Here is a 13,360-nt window from a genome sequence, read left to right as displayed (position 1 = left end):
ACGAGAGGTATCGCCACTCCACCCGCGGGGCTCGGTCAACTTCCTTCCAGCAGACCAGTGTTTCTCATAAAGGGGGCTATATGGTCCCCTACCCCCCCCCCCGGATATTCCAAGAGGGCTACAGGTGAAATTATATAATTTATATGATTATAAAAATTATAAATGGAACATGTCCTGTTTACAAACAAAATAGCTACCAGTTGAGAAACAATGCAGTAGGCCACCCATCTTCACCAGGGGTGCCAACTTGAATAAAATACTGGGGCGGGGGCAGGCAAGCCCCACCCGGCATAATTGATCACATGATACGGTGTGCACACACCATTTGATGCCCATCACTTTGGGGGAGCCCACCCCCCCATATTTTATTGGGGGGGGAGGTCAAAGGGACCTCAGCCTCCAGGAGTTGGCTCCTATGGTCTCCACCACCACTCCCAAAACAAGAGTGAAAGAGGAATTGGTAGTCGTCTTATATGGAGACTGCTGCTGTAACAGCCGTGGCAGTCATGGAGGTGCCAGTGGTCTTGGGGTGGGGAGTTGCTTATTCTGTTTCCAGTAAGGTGGTCCCCTAGCAAGACTAGCTGACCGACTGAAAGGCAAAGGCAACAACTCAGCTTGGTAAGAGGAAGAGAGAACCACACTTTAAATGGTATCCTTAGAAGACTGTCTTGATCTCCTTCCATATCCCAGGAAGGTGGGAAATAAGACATTCCCAGCATGCACACCATACATTTCAAGCACATGGTTTCCTCCCCGAGAATCCAGGAAGCTGCAATTTACCCTCACATCAAAGGAATGGTAAGCTTACCCATCACAGCGCTACAGTTCCCAGCAGCCTTAACAAACTACGGTCCCCAGGATTCTTTATGCAATGTACAAAGCTATGGCTTCAAGTCACAGACCACAACCAGTTTCCCTTTAGGGAAAACAGTTTTCTCTGAAGAGGCAGGCTGCCAAGTGGATTCCTGACCTAGAACCCATTCTAGGTTCTAGAGACTTCCTCTCTTGTATCTTGAACCCTCTGCAGTCAGCTTGGTGGATTAGCCCACACTCCCAGAATTCCCCTTAAAATGTTTTCTCCTGTCAAAGATGTTAATCGCACCATTTATCAGCTGAAAAGGCAGAGGAAACAATGAGCAAATTAATTTTTTGCCCAATGTGGGGCTCAAGTCTACAACCCTGAGATTAAAAGTCCCATGCTCTGCCGACTGAGTTATAGAGACTACCTGTGCAGGGTAAATATTTTGCTCTAAACAAGAAGCCAAGCCAGGAAACTGGGTTGGCCATTTTGCTTTTGCACAAGAGCAATACCAGAAAAGTGGCAGGGATTATAAAGTCTCTTCACCAACAGTATCGCAGAAGTTGGCGTAGAGACCAATAGATCAATTGGGGGGGGGGAATGTGGGCACAGCAAGGAGATGGTTAAGGACAACTGTTAAGGTTGGCACAGTAGTTTTTCAGCAAGACGCCTGTGGATTTCAAAATTCCAACCATTAAACAGATAGAGATGGAGAGATATTTGGCTTGCCTGTCCCGCAGCTGTGGCAAAACACCACAGAAATAAGGTGGCAGCCCTAATAATTGATCAGTGAGTTGAGCAGAGTGTGTCTGGTTGTGACTGTTGGGGGTCAGAATTGGGATGATTATGTATAGGCACCGAAGTGTGTTCCTGTCAGCAGGATCGTGCTGAACCTAGACTTTAAAGCACATTTATCATGTTGGCAGCTGCAGCTTCCTCCAACACATGTTTAATGCAAGCATGCTCATATTGCATCAGTTCCAACTGTACCAGCCGTTTTGGAATGGGAGACAGAGGTACGGAGTTGGGCAGAACTTTCTTTCAGTACCTACGCAAGTTTGCTGCCGGAGCCCTTGGTGAATCCTTCAGGTCTAAAGGCAAAAGACTCAGCCAGCTATTCTCTTGATTTTCAGCAACCTGTTTGCTCCCAACATCAATTGACTGGGAGCCCTATAAAACCTGCTCCAGCTCACATCTAATCTTCTCTAATTTGCAAATGCCTATGGCTACAAGCAATAAATATTTATTGGACCGGAGGAGTTGCTCTCTAGGTGGCCTGCTTGCCAAGGAGTCAGGGTCCCTTTTATGTTGCTCTGTGTTTGTCTGGCCCTGCTGATCTGGCTTTTTGCGACATATTTGCCTTCTTTCTCTCTGCCAAAGACTACAGCTTCATTGCTAAACACAGCAATTGCTAAACCTCAGAAATGGTACGCTTGGCTTTGTGACCGAGGCCCCCCTTTTGAGCACGTTTCCAAAGTGACTGACAGGAAAAATGGAATAAAATGAAAGCACATTGAAAATAGCAAATAAAAAACGAGAAGCGCTAAAAATTAATTATATAATAAAGCGCAGCAGCATTAAACCAGCGGATTGGAAATTAATTATAAATAAAATACAAAGCACAGCAGCATTAAACCAGCGAACTCATTATCCAAGTGCAAATCCTTACGAGGCCAAAGTGGTGCCATACATATATATGAGGGAGGTATTGGCAGGCTTGGGATAAACCCCCAAAAGTAGAATAAATATTTAGCAGACACAAACCTCAGGAAGAAGGAAACTTCAAGAGAAGCCAGTGAAGATTGAGCATGCTCATGGAATGCTGTTTGTTTGGGGTGTATATCCCCCATGAATACCCTAGAAGGAGGTATGGCTGGCTGGCTGACCCTCTGCACTACACCAGGGCAGGCTGGCTTATTAGAACAAATGGGGCACAGTGCACAGCCCCACCAATCTGTCTGCTCTCAGACAGCTCCCATTTTTCTCACAATACATCCAAGTCCAGGGGTAGGTAAAAAGGTAAAGGACCCCTGGACGGTTAAGTCCAGTCAAACTTGACTATGGGTGCTCATCTCACTTTTCAGGCTGAGGGAGCAAGTGTTTGTCCACAGACAGCTTTCCAGGTCATGTGGCCAGTGTGACTAAACCACCACTGGCACATGGAGGACCATGATGAGTGCCAGAGCGCACAGAAACGCCTTTACCTTCTCGCCGCAGTGGTACCTATTTATCTACTTGCGCTGATGTGCTTTCATACTGCTAGGTTGGCAGGAGCTGGGACAGAGCAATGGGAGCTCACCCTGTCGTGCGGATTCGAACTGCCGACCTTCTAATCGGCAAGCCCAAGAGCCTCGGCGGTTTAGACCACAGCGCTACCTGTGTCCCTGAATGCCAGCTTCCCCCTCCTCCTTAGCCTCAGTGTCACCCTTGTAGAACTCAGCAAGGAGAAAGACGGAGACAAACCTAGACTTGTGCTTGGTGCAAGGATTAGCTGAGCAGTGCTTATACCAGACCCATAACTGATGTCACAAATGGCAGCCATCTGGTGTGGGGCAAGTGGGCATGGCTTGGGGAAAAAGTAATTGCAGGCCAAATTGGGACCCAAATATAGGCACACATTGCAGGGAACCTCAGAGGGATTTCCACAGCTCCTACCAGGTATAGGTATTTAACAGAAGTTTTAAACCGTGTTTTTTAAAAGCACATTATATTTGTAGCATATACACATTACGAATTTGGGGCACTTCCACGTCCTGCTTCACCCCATCGGAATGGTGATTTGAGGGTCCGTCCTTGCGAAACAAGTCCTTGTCACCATGAAATGTACAGAAACACACCTTAATTGAGGCTAAGGCTTTAAAATTTAATGCACACTATAAAAATCCATCCACAGCCTTAACTATCGCAAAGTAGTAACTAAGACTGCAGTCCTCTGCATATTTACCTGGTGGTAGCAAGTCATCCTGACCTCAGATTGATGGATTTCCAAGTAGACAGGCATAAAACCAGGCTGTAGATTAGGGAAGGACTTCGTATCAGTGGTTTTACAGTGCAATCAAATGCTCGTCTAATCAGAAGCAAGTCCCCTTGAGATAAATGAGACATCACCGGGTAAGTGTATAACAGGATTGCAACCTTTGCTAATATTGGTGTCCAGAGCCAATATACAGTGCTACCTCGGGTTAAGAACTTAATTCATTCTGGAGGTTTGTTCTTAACCTGAAACTGTTCTTAACCTGAAGCACTACTTTAGCTAATGGGGCCTCCTGCTGCCGCTGCGCCACCGCTGCATGATTTCTGTTCTCATCCTGAAGCAAAGTTCTTAACCCAAGGTAATATTTCTGGGTTAGCAGAGTCTGTAACCTGAAGCGTATGTAACCCAAGGTACCACTGTACATACAATGAACAACACAGGCATTAACTGGCAGGTAAGTCCCCAGAGCAGCAGGCTAGATAGAAAGACTCTAACACAGTGTGTCCCAAACTTTGATCTCCAGCTGTTTTTGGACTACAGTTTCTATCATCCCTGACCACTGGTTCTGCTAGCTAGGGATGATGGGAGTTGTAGTCCAAAAACGGCTGGAAACCCAAATTTGGGAAACACTGCTCTAAAATAATTCAGCAGAAGTCAGCTTACTCAGCGAGGAAGTGCAAAGAAGGGAGAAAGAGCCTGACTTCCCTCAATAAAGCCCAGCTGAGCAATTGGCTTCTCCCAGGCCATGACTTTAAGAAGGAGAAGCAGCTAGGAAGGGAAAATAGGAGTTTAGGGTTTTTTTTGTTTTTTGTTTTTTTTGTTTTTTAAAAAAACTTTTATAAATTGTGTGTCTTTGTTTCTCAGTTTGATCTTTTTACATGGTTTTGTGTGGTAGTATTTTATGCACTGCGTCTTGCAGTTACTTTTATCGGATCGTAGTTTGGTAATTATTCATTGTAATTGTTAAGAGTGAATTTCTGTTTAATGTTTGCTGGTGTTTTGAGAGTTAATTTTATTGCGTGCTACTATATTCTAGTAGATTATTGAATATTCCTTTTTTTGATAACATGTTCCATTTTAAAGTTACGTTTTCTTATTGGATCAGATTATTTATTATAAGGTGTGCATTATTTGTTGTGTGTTTTGTTGCTGTAAACTGCCTTGTGTACAGCAAAATGGAAAGGTGGTACCTTGGGTTAAGTACTTAATTCATTCTGGAGGTCTGTTCTTAACCTGAAACTGTTCTTAATCTGAAGCACCACTTTAGCTAATGGGGCCTCCTGCTGCCGCTGCGCCACCGCTGCATGATTTCTGTTCTCATCCTGAAGCAAAGTTCTTAACCCAAGGTAATATTTCTGGGTTAGCAGAGTCTGTAACCTGAAGCGTATGTAACCCAAGGTACCACTGTACATACAATGAACAACACAGGCATTAACTGGCAGGTAAGTCCCCAGAGCAGCAGGCTAGATAGAATGACTCTAACACGATTTCTGTTCTCATCCTGAAGCAAAGTTCTTAACCTGAGGTAATGTTTCTGGGTTAGTGGAGTCTGTAACCTGAAGGTTACAAGGAACTGGTTCTTGGAGAAGCAGCCTTCGACTCTTGCAAGGAAGACAGAAGAAGCAGAACCGGATGCAATGCTTTCGCTGCATGCGATAACTGTGTCAAGAGTTAACACTGCCTACACACCCTGTCTATCAAGCAAGAGTCAGTTAACAAGCAGCAGTTCAGACAGGAGGGGTGGTTTAGGTTAGAAAGGTAGACTCTTCACTGGGTTCCCGTGAGATTTCAGGTGGCAGTTCAGTTCTAGCTTTCCTTTTCCACCTCCCTCGCCACCTATCAAGGAGGCAAAATCATGCTGGGAATTAAGGGAATTAAGATGAAAGGCGGCGTATTGATACCCAGGAGAGAAGGATAAGGTTCAATTGGCATACTACAAATCCATACGATATTAAGAGAGCAGGATTTCAGGAGCTCAGGGGAATAATCACTAGCATAATAAATAACCCATAAGGCAGGGAAATGACCTTTCCCAAAGAAACAGATGAGAAATAAATATCCAAATAAGCTTCATTTTTTTCAATAAAAAGAAAGCCCATGATATCAGCACGACAGAAGAGCAGATGGTGTTGCCACGAGTGTCCTAGTGAATGGGATACTAGATTTGCAGAGGTGGATGTTACAGATTTTAAAACGTTCTCCTTGGATTCAAACAACGCCTCTGTGGAAAAGCCAAGGCCAATCTCCAGTTAAAATGCAAGGACTCACCAACACCTTTGTCACACAGACTTCATTTGAAATGGAGTCTAGGCCTCATGAAGGCCACTAGAAGACACTGGATTAAATGTCATGAACAGGAGGAATCATGAGGCTTAGAAGCTGAGATATACGGTATATGCACATTTTAGCCCACCAAAGTAGCAGAAATATAAAGATCACAATATAATGGCAAGTAAAAAATATGGATATGTGTGTGTGTGTGTGTTTAAAACTATCCCCTTCAATGCAAATAATTTTAATGTGCATACATTAAAATTATTTTCGTACTAATAATTTGTGGGTTTTTCCCATGAAGTAAGTTACATTTGCTGCTCAACAGTTATATTCCAAGCAGGACGAGGGAGCCGGCATTTGTCCACAGACAGCTTTCCAGGTCATGGTTAAACCGCTTCTGGCACAATGGAACACTATGATGGAAACCAGAGCGCACAGAAACACTGTTTCCTTTCCTGCCACAGTGGTACCTATTTATCTACTTGCACTGGTGTGCTTTTGAACTGCTAGGTTGGCAGGAGCTGGGACAGAGCAATGGGAGCTCACCCATCGTGGGGATTCGAACTACCGACCTTCTGATCACCAAGCCCAAGAGGCTCAGTGGTTTAGAGTACAGTACCACCCACATCCCTTAGGTGGCTGTCAGAGGCAGTGCCCACAGAGAAAGGAGTTGGTAAAAGGGTCCTGCTCTTGCTCCTTCCACATTAAGCCCCAATATGGGTGTTAAAGGTTTATTGATTTCTTCTTCTTCTTCTTCTTTTACAAACACGAAGACTAGAAATTGTGCCTCTCTTTTAAAATTTGAAACTAAGCCTTGATAAATGCATCAGTTTTCTTTTTTAAGCTCGGAAGCATGCTAATAATAAACACAGATCTGTCAAGCGCAAGTGAATTGCAATAGCAACAGTTGTATGTATGACTGGTCATATGGTTTCTGTAAACCAATTTGAGGGTTTTTGGTTTTGGGGTTAGATTTTTTTACAATCACATAGTGTGTAAATTTTACGAAATAAATAAATATCAACCAACTTTGGCGGAAGTCCTTCTCTAAAATGGATGGTAAAACTTAGAAGATTTGTGTTAAGTTGTGGGTGAACATATCAGATGACACAGCGATTCTTCAATCAGCTCTTGTTTATTCACAGGCCAGAACAGAACTGAACTGAAGGGTTCAGCCAGCCTGCTTATATAGAACTCCACTAGAACGCAACAGTAACCATTTTCTGTAACTATCCAAAACTGAACATAATGTAAATTGTACCTTTGGAAAGTGTGCCATTTTCTACACACATTCACACATCCTTCTCTATCCTCCAACCAGACAAGCAAGAGGCATTATCGGAAATCAAGGACATATGGCGGATGGGCAAAAACACTCAAGTGCGAAGCCTGGGGAGAGTACCCACTACACCAGCGTGGCATAACGGGTAGTATCTGAGAGTAGGAACTGGGAGACCAGGATTCAAATCCCCATTCAGCCATGACCTATGGCCAGTCACCTGTTTTTGCAGCATAAAATACTTCACAGGGTTTTGGTGGAGATTAAATAGCGGGGGTGGGGGGGAGAAGCAGGTACACTACTTGAGCTCCTTATAGGGATGCGGGTGGTGCTGTGGGTTAAACCACAGAGCCTAGGACTTGCTGATCAGAAGGTCAGTGGTTCGAATCCCCACAACGGGGTGAGCTCCCGTTGCTCTGGTTCGCCAGAAGCAGCTTAGTCATGCTGGCCACATGACCTGGCAGCTGTACGCCGGCTCCCTCGGCTAAAAAAGCAAGATGAGTGCCACAACCCCAGAGAGCACCACGACTGGACCTAATGGTCAGGGGTCCCTTTACCTTTAAATGGCGGGGGTGGGGGGGGTGAGGAGAAGCAGGTATAATACTTGAGCTCCTTAGAGAAAAGGCGGGATAGAAATACTTACATACTGTGGAACTAACAGAAGCCTTAATATACATCTTACCATGTAAATTGCATCAGTCATATATAAGTGCCCCAATCTCGCTTGAGTCGTACTTTTAAAAGTGTATGATTTGTTTAAGCAGAACAGGGATACACAGGCTAACTGGCTAGCCACATCTTTTTGCACATTTTACACTCACGGTTGCTATTCCAGTGAGTGATACATCCGAAAAAGTCTGTCTAGGTGTGCAGCCAAGGTGAGTGTGGTAAGAACTGAACCAAAGCTCCCCCGCCATAAATCATACATCTATTGCTATCTATTGCTACTGCCTATTTATAAGCTGTGGAATGATGAAGAAGAGGAGTTCTGGGAACATGACAAGTCGCTTTATTTATCATGTGGTGGAAACACTTCTGTGCTTTGCCTGTTCCTTCACATCTAGAATAAGATAGATATATGAGCCTGCATTTGATGGGATTATGTAAGAGTATTACAATTCCAAGCTGGGGATGAATGGCTCATCATCTGTTATTTCATTTTTTTCCTCCACCCCTGGTCACTATTTATTGTTGCCTTTTCTTTTAAAAATATATCTAGAACTGTGGACCAAGCTGATGTGGAAATGTGTCTGTTACAAAGCAAAGAGAATACATTCACAGGAAAATTCTCTTAAGATTTTAACAATGGCAGCAAATTTTTTCATAGGGGAACAGTTAAGGCCAGAGGCACCAGCTCACGAGGGGAATCGGCGGGTGCTTACATTGTGAGGTCCTGCATTTGAGCATTGCACTCCCGCTTCCTGAGCTGGGCAGAAGCTTTCCGGGCTTTGGGAAGGAGGTTTTAATGTTTTAATACTCTAATTTATCAGGAACAAGCCTAGTCCCCCTCATCCACTCGCCACACACCACTGAACCTTAATGTCTGTTATGCCTTCACCACCTCATGACCAAGGCAGCAGTAGCCTTGTGGCAAAATGGAAAGATCCCAGAGAGCCCTGTTTCTTTCTCCACAATTCCAAATGCAGATCAGAATCACAACTTAACCTATAAGCATCCACATTTAGTTTCTGAGAGCATGTGCAAAGAGCCAGACTTCTTGTACGTGCCTGAACTTTCCAGTATATTCTCACAGGAAAAAACTGCTGCGTTCTGCTTCTTATATTATAACTGGATGCAACTTGGCATACACGGCCAGGTCTTCCAGACATAAGGAACGCCTGAGGTTCAGCTTTATACTAGATACCGCTTTTATTCATGTGCCTGGCCCAATAAGCATTCAGGCTCTTAAAACCGTCTGTTGCAATGTGTATTTTCAGTTTCCCTCACAGCGAGCTCCGAGCTAGGCAAGCATCCCTGATGCCTCGGGCAAAAGCAAACATTGTTCCCTGAGCAAACCGAAAAGAAATTCACTTACCAAGTGGAAGCAGAAAACGTTTCCTTTTATCAACACTATTAGTGCTTTGGATAAACTGCTGCCGAACTGTATCCTTTGCTCATTCTCTGGCACACACAGGGAGACGGAGAGGCCATTGGAACACCTTGTTTTCTGACAGAGGCATGTTGTCAACAGCTGAAAGGGTGACAAGCAAAGAGTGTGTCGAAACCTACTCGTGAAAGGACTCTGGGTCGGCTCCTCCAAATGTGCCCTTGACCTAGGCTTTCTGGCCCTGTTCCCGAGCAAGTATTTCCCCTTATCTCCGTCTGTGGTGCTCTGTAGAAGAACAGCTCAGTGGGGACAAAATCCGAAACAATTACCAGACTAGAATCATAGAATCATAGAATCATAGAGTTGGAAGAGACCACAAGGGCCATCGAGTCCAACCCCCTGACTAGGCCTGATTCATTTAAAACCAGCTGGATGGTAGCCACTGGAAAACCACTTCCTCACAGTTTACCCTCACATCACCTCAGTACCTTGTACAGATTTTATCCCGTGGCCACACACTGCTCATGTTGTTCCCCCAGCAATGTGTCCTTTCCAATACAGCCATTGTTGATGGTTTGGGAAAAAAGTACCATGTTCTGCACAGCCTCACATCATCAACTGCTATGGAAGCAATGTGGGACCAAAGCATGGGGAAGCGGGTTATATGACTGAATATATGAATTGTGCCTTTGTTTATAGCAGTAAAAAAAAGGGGGGGAGTGAGTTGACACTCTTTATGGGGCCAACTGGTTTGATGCAGTATAAGGCCTTGTAGGTCACACACACCCCCTCAAGGGCATTAGCCATTATGTTCAAATCCCCATATCGCAATTAACCTATTAGGGCCTTTCTGCATGATTTAACTGAAGTTGTTGCAGCACCTTGCAAGCCCTGAAGCAAACCCAGCAAAGCATTCTTGCTGAGGGAGAAAAGCTGTTTACCACCAACTCAGATCATCGAATGAAGTTGCTGGTAGATTAGAGGGAACTGTTGGACCCAGAAAGCACCGTTTTCACGAACGTTTTTCCTTGCAATAGTGACACGGGCACTTACTGGATATTGCCCATGACAGAACTGCCAAGTATCTTTGCCTTCTTGTAACAGTTGGAGCCCCTGGTTCTTGTTTTTTGTTTTTGTTTAATATAATTTTGTCCCCTTTTGGAAGTTGAGAACCCTGAACAGTTCTCAAGTGTACATAAAAGGCGGCAGGGAGAACTATCCCACACCACAGTACAGTGGTACCTCGGGTCAAGAACTTAATTCGTTCTTAACCTGGTCTGTTCTGTTAACCTGGTGGTCTGTTCTTAACCTGAAACTGTTCTTAACCTGAGGTACCACTTTAGCTAATGGGGCCTCCCGCTGCCGCCACGCCACCATCACATGATTTCTGTTCTCACCCTGAAGCAAAGTTCTTAACCTGAGGTACTATTTCTGGGTAAGCGGAGTCTGTAACCTGAAGCGTCTGTAACCTGAAGCATCTGTAACCCGAGGTACCACTGTAATGCTAGACTTCTCCATTCCAGTTTTCTGTTGTTGGTTAGCACAGCAATTTCGCTTAATTTGGCTAGTGCAAGGAAAGTGCTAACAACCAGAACACTGTTATCTCCAGTATTCTTATTCTTATTATTTGTATACTGTTCTTTACCAGCAGGTCACAGGGCAGTTCACAGCATAAAATCACAATATAAAAACTCAAAATACATAATAAGAACAAGAACAACGCAATAATCCCCCCTTCCACAACACATTTTAAAAGGTCACTGGATGTCAATCAGCCCAAGGCCTGGTTAAAGAGGAACATTTTTGCCAGGAGCCTGTTGTTGTTGTTGTTTAGTCATTTAGTCGTGTCCGACTCTTCGTGACCCCATGGACCAGAGCACGCTAGGCACTTCCACTGCCTCCCGCAGTTTGGTCAGACTCATGTTTGTAGCTTCGAAGACACTCTCCAACCATCTCGTCCTCTGTCGTCCCCTTCTCCTTGTGCCCTCCATCTTTCCCAACATCAGGGTCTTTTCCAGGGAGTCTTCTCTTCTCATGAGGTGGCCAAAGTATTGGAGCCTCAGCTTCACAATCTGTCCTTCCAGTGAGCACTCAGGGCTGATTTCCTTAAGAATGGATCGGTTTGTTCTTCTTGCAGTCCATGGGACTCTCAAGAGTCTCCTCCAGCACCAGCCAGGAGCCTAACGGTGTATAATGAAAGGTTTCATCTGAAAAGACCTTTGTCTTTTAGGATGCCACACCATTTTCTCTTGCTTTCACAGATCCACAGGTAGCCGCAGCTACCCTGAGAGGATCCCAATGCAATTAACCTGTACTAAATGCGTAACACAAACGTGTTCCCTCTGATGTGACCACTCAGGCCACTATTGTTCTTTTAAAACATGATAAGAAAGGAGAGTAGGTGCGGAAGTGGAAATCTAAACCTAGAAAGAGAGGGTCTTACCTGGGGGGCACTTGCATCCTTAAACGACAAGATTCCAGCCCTTTTTCTGACGCCAGTGGTCTCCTGATACCCAGAGAGTGTGCCCTCTGTCCAGCTCAGTCCATTCTGTCAATCCGTACCCTTTTAGTCTTGTTAATTATTTACAGCAGAATTTCCCATGGCAGCTTGTTGATCCTGAACTGCTACAATTTTGAGGCTCTGTATAGTTTTAACCGCAGAACATACCATGCTGAGTTAACCCATGCCCCAAACAAGGATCCATCTGCGGTGTGAGGAATGCTTTTAAGTCTTGGAGAAGGTGCTCTGAGAGCAAGTGAGATTAATAGCGTGCCACAGAGCAAGCTGCCTTTCTTGTTGAGTGATCAGGTGGTGAGGCAGTTTGCTAAAGTCCACCCCCCCCAAAAAAGGAGGGGGCAGGAAATTCTCCAACCACCAATACTGGGACCCTATTTACACCATATCGTGTAGATAACAAAAAGCGATAGCTGATCGGCGCAGAAGTCCTTATAAATGCAGTGCTCATTAAATGACCCACGATAGTAATTTAATCCAAAGCAGGAATGTTTTGCACAACATAGGACTCAAACCTATGACCCTGAGATTGAGCGCCTCACGCTCTACAGACTGAGCTATCCCAGATAATACTTGAACAACCGACTGCCACTCTGTTAATGCTTAGAATAATCTGGGCAGAAACCCATCTCCATTTGTTCTGACTCCCCATCCTGCCTGGTAGGATCCACTGTGGATTATTTTACACCGGGGCAGCCAACATAGTGTTCCCCAGATATTGTGTACTACAACTGCAAACACTACTGCCCATTAGCCATGTTTGCTGGCACTCATGGGAGTTGTAGTCCAAAACAGGATGGCACCAGATTGGCTTTCCCTGTTTTGCACACAGACTATTGAGTCTTTGTCAGGTTAGCTCACATCATCTAGTAGTTACTAGATTCAAGGAGACCACAGCATGCCAGAAGCAGATATGAGGAGTCAGCAATGTGTAAGATGCAACAAAATCTTCTGGAGAACGATCCAGACTGCAAACAAAATCCCTTTATGATCAAGGAAGGGCAAGGAGGACAGATAATTAAAGTATAATTTATCTGACTGGCTTCATCATCTCTGCTTGTCTTGCCCCAGGAGAATACTGAGTAGGCTTTTCCACTGAGGATTGCCCAGGAGTGTGAAAACTAACAGGCTTTCAATGGGCCAGAAGTCATTTTAGCATGTAAATTACTTAACTGGTGCCAAACGTGAGGGGTGTTGTTGTTTTTTGCTTTCATTAATTGCAGTGTGGAGCAATTTTTGATTTTCATCAGTATTGCAACTGGGGAGGAGAAAATTAAACTCCCCTCCTCACTCAATACAGTCCCAAATGAAGCAAACCCCGCCCCCCACTTTCAGCCTTAGAAGGCAACAAACTCACTGGGGAAAGAAATGCATTTTCTGGGAAACGTATGCATTGTGGCTTGAGTACAGTGGTACCTCAGGTTACATACGCTTCAGGTTACAGACTCCGCTAACCCAGAAATAGTGCTTCA

General features: G+C 44.7%; 1 protein-coding gene across 7 annotated transcripts in view; it reads right to left on the bottom strand.

The window, feature by feature from the left end:
- The window catches only part of SSTR2 (somatostatin receptor 2), a 33,548-nt gene extending 21,434 nt beyond the window's left edge, over positions 1 to 12,114 (bottom strand). The window contains exons 1-3 of one of the 7 annotated variants that reach the window (XM_083727706.1): positions 11,817 to 12,114; positions 9,362 to 9,517; positions 3,744 to 3,885 (exon numbers count right to left, since the gene is read on the bottom strand). The gene's annotated coding sequence lies outside the window, so the exon portion shown is untranslated. Of the gene's footprint in view, positions 1 to 3,743; positions 3,886 to 6,041; positions 6,059 to 9,361; positions 9,518 to 9,853; positions 9,997 to 11,816 lie in introns of those variants that run through there. The other 6 variants (XM_083727708.1, XM_083727709.1, XM_083727712.1 and 3 more) reach the window with 6 other exon arrangements.
- Between the last annotated feature and the right edge of the window lie 1,246 nt (positions 12,115 to 13,360).

The sequence above is a fragment of the Podarcis gaigeae genome (assembly GCF_964106915.1).
Source record: "Podarcis gaigeae genome assembly, chromosome: 2".
NCBI lineage: Eukaryota > Metazoa > Chordata > Lepidosauria > Squamata > Lacertidae > Podarcis > Podarcis gaigeae.
The sequence above is the reverse complement of the archived record's forward strand: the minus strand, read 5'-3'. Positions and strand labels throughout refer to the sequence as shown.